General features: G+C 42.0%; 1 protein-coding gene across 2 annotated transcripts in view; it reads right to left on the bottom strand.

The window, feature by feature from the left end:
- The window catches only part of LOC109463308 (probable helicase with zinc finger domain), a 24,095-nt gene that overhangs the window by 12,832 nt on the left and 7,260 nt on the right, over positions 1 to 4,003 (bottom strand). The window lies entirely within an intron of this gene.

Raw genomic sequence — 4,003 nt, forward strand, 5'->3', positions numbered from 1 at the left:
AACCAACCAACCAAACAAACAAACAAACAAACAAAATATATTTATTGAGTTTACTAGGTTTCCAAGTTCTTATAATCATCCTCTTTCAATAATGGAAAGGAATGTATGTAGTCAAGAAATTTATCAAAAGTTTATTTTGCTGATGTTTAGGAATGAGATTACTGTATGTGTGCACATAGCATGAAATCACAGAAATCTCCTCAACCCTGCTGTTTTATAAAAAAAATACTTAGGCCACACCAATTTAATTTCTTGGTTAACGGATTCGCCGCTTCATTTTTTGCTGATTTGCAAATAAAAATAAAAATTCAGAATCAACTGCAAAATGCTCATATTTTGCCCTGAACAGTTGAAAACAGTCCTTTTCATCCTAGTTGTTACAGTTATTCCATCTTTCAATGCAATGGTATCATTAAAAGTTCAAAATTCATTGTTTAAATTTTGAACCAGCCTGGTGTGTTGACTTCATGGCTCCTATCGTACCATTTTGGGCCATAATAGGATGCCTAGGCCTGTTTTTATTTTTTATTTTTTTTCGCCCGCCCGCTCCATTATTTTTCTAGAAAAATCCGTTAACCAAGATATTAAATTGGTGTGGCCTTAGTGACATATAAAAAAGCACAGGCATATTGGACTCACAACTGGGCTGCAGGATGACTTACCTGTGTGGATTCCATGGAATGTTAGTGGGACGTTGCACCTCCGGGAAGAGGATGGACATGTCTGGCACCTTGTCTACTGCAAAGTGCATCTCACATATGGGTAACCTGGGAGAGGTGCAGCATCACGACAATAAGTAAACAAACAAAAAGATATACAGCTACATAATGTACACGGTAATGTCTATCCTGAACTATTAAATCATCCCTTGAGTCTATGTGCTACAAAGATTTAACAATTCAAGGCCTCAAACAAACAAATACTGTTAGACATTTTGTTTCACTGGACACTGTAAGAATATTGGACACTGAACAAGACTTTCCTGAAGGGGGTGAAAGAGGCTATTTACATCAGGGCCCATCACCCTTCACTCAACCGCCATGGGGGTCGACATTGTCTACCAGATATTACCTTTGACCCAGTGTTGACATCATACATGTACTTCAGAGAGGCCACGTTACAAGCATCACTGGGTCAGTCTACTGAGGAAGACCAGAGTGACTGGTTGAAAGCTCCAGGTGATAGAACTTTATTGTGTTGGATAATAAGTTTTAACTTTAAACAAATTCTATTAGACATTATCTATTATTTCAGTGCAAGAGCCTGATCAAACCTGTTGAGTTGTAGCTGCATCTCTGCCTTCATGTCCTTGTCTGCCATCAGCTTGAGGTCCGCCACACAGGTGGCAGACAGGCGCAGGAATATGAACCCCTTCCCCTTCTCCTCCACCACTGCCTCGTAGATAGTATCGGGAGACGAGTCCTTCCCCGCCATGGGCGCCAGCAAAACAGCCTGGACACTGGACACAAGTACCAGAGTTATCAACCAAGGATTGAGGTGTTCAAGAATTCATTATTTCCTAGAACTATCGCAGAGTGGAACTCGCTGTCACCAAGTACAGTAGAGGTATTGTCATTAGATAGCTTTAAGCAATGTCTAGAGTTAGAAGTTCAAGGGTTAGATGTAACAAGTCCTTCGGTGTAAGATAGACAGCTGCCACCGCGCCGCGTGCCTGCAAAGCTGATATGTTACGCTGAAGGGCGATTATACCGGATATACAGATACAGACAGATACAGAAGGGCTTTCCAGTTAGCATTGATGCTCTGAATAACTTTTTGGTTGTTGAAAGTAGATGATACTGAGTAAAATTACATCAGGGTAATATAAAATATATGACATTTACAGATGGCTTAAGTACACAGTATTTTCCACAAGTATGGCTGTTATCTTGCAAACCTCAAACAAAAAAGTAGTATGAGCATAATTTTTCTGTCAACCTTGCCAGGCGTGAATTGCTGAAATGTCAAACATTGCAATTTCCTGCCAAACTTTAAAAAATGAATTCCTTCAGCAAAGGTAACAGGTACATTGTTGTATATGCCTCTTGAATCCTTCTTCACAGTAAATACTTACCATATGAATCACTCCTGACTACTGACAATAAAAGGCAACCAAACAAATAAGTTAAGGCCCTACCTGTTGAGTATGAGTCTTCCTGCCATGGTGTCCTCTGACAGGTCTTCTATGAGTTTGACCCGTGAGTACAGCTCCCCTGACTGGGCGTACTTCGCCCCGCTGGTCCCCGGCAGCAGCATAAAACTCTTTACCAGCTGAAGCTGAACCTTCATGTTGAACCTGTCAAGGAACGGCCTTCAGTTATGTTTGCCTGTATAACATATATAATCTGTGCATTTTTTTCTACCCTGTACAATGATTTTCTGGAGAGGAGTGTTTTTCATTATCTACTACGGAGTCTTGGGCTTCTTCCCTCGAACACTATGGAACAAGCTACCACGTGATTGTTTCCCAAATGGGTATAACCTGACACTTTTCAAGTCTAAGGCCAACAAACATCTGTCCTCACTGGCTGCACAGTAACCCAAAACATTTGAGTAGCTCTCATGAGCCTTGTTTTGTGGTGAAGATGAAGTAAATAGAATTTTAAAAAAATAATAATAGACAGAAGTAATATCACATTATAAAAAGCAAGGTGATGCAATATTAATTTTCAAACCTTCAGGATATGTCCCGTACCATATAAAAATTTCAGAAAAATAGCCTTTAACTTTAATAAGCTTGACTTAAAGTGTACCTGCTGATCTCCTTGTACTGTGCCATCTCTTCAATGTACAGCAGGTCGTGCATCCGGCCCTTGTAGTTGTTCTTGGTCAGCGGCCCGTCCAGCACTTCTCGTGTAAACAGCTGATCGGGAGAGGCGGGCGGCGTGTAGAACGACATCAGGCCCTTGTCATTTTCCGTGGCGTCTGCCGGCTTGGGAAGGAACTCGATGATGGTCTTGTTGGTGTTGCTCCAGCGTTCCCCGACACACAACATGCTGTTTCGAACCTGTAGGAAAACACAGTAAGGACTGCATCTTACACACCCAATTTTAAAAATAATCTTCACAATTTTTAATTTCTTTCTTTTAATTTTTTTTATTTCAAAAAATAACAAAAAACACAAAGAAGTTCCAAGAAGATCTTGACAATTGCCCACAACACTTTCTCAACTAACAAGTACAAACATATTGTGTAAGACTACAGCATAATTATGCACAATGTAGGCTGAAATGTAGGACTGTCAGATCATTGTTATATCTAAATACAATAAATGCTAAAGTTACAAATAAATCTTGGAGTCAAATTTTCTGCATAAACACTACAATAACAGTGCATCAGAATTTCGCCTGTTGCAGACAACATCTTTTCCAACACAACATTTGAAAACTACAGATGGGATGTTAACCTTATATGTGCAAATATGACCTTAAATAAGACGTTCTGCCAAAGTGCTGTGCATAATACATTACGGGTTTTGTGCAGGTGCAGTACGTTCTGCCGATGTGCTGACTGTTCCGTACCTGATTTAGCCGGTTCATTTCTTCTGACGATGCCACGTCCACGCAGACTCGCTGCAGCAGCACCGGCTCCTGGCTGCCCCCGAAGTCGAACACGGCGGACTGGCGGAAGGTGCCGTAGATGCCGGTGTTGAAGCCCAGGCGGATGGTGTAGGTGACGGGGCTGGTGGGGGAGCCGGGCGGGTCGGTGCCGCTGGCGCTCCACTCCTGGCACATAGGCGGCAGGTTGTGACTGGTCTCCTGCTGGTCACCGTTACTCGTCACGCTCGCCAGGTGGAAGTGTGACCGGTGCACGTCATACAGGAGCGCCACGCGGGACAGGTACACTCCAGGCTGGGGGGGGGGTGGAATTCGGAGGGAAAAAAAATTTAAGACAAGTACACAAACAGTTAGAGCGGGTTCAAACAATCACTCCTCATTTTGTCATCTATCAATGATAAAAACATGTGCAGACTGTAATAGGTTAATGTAGTGATTAAGTGAGA

This window comes from Branchiostoma belcheri, unplaced genomic scaffold, assembly GCF_001625305.1.
Source record: "Branchiostoma belcheri isolate BF01 breed outbred unplaced genomic scaffold, Haploidv18h27 scaffold124, whole genome shotgun sequence".
In the NCBI taxonomy this organism is placed as follows: Eukaryota; Metazoa; Chordata; class Leptocardii; order Amphioxiformes; family Branchiostomatidae; genus Branchiostoma; species Branchiostoma belcheri.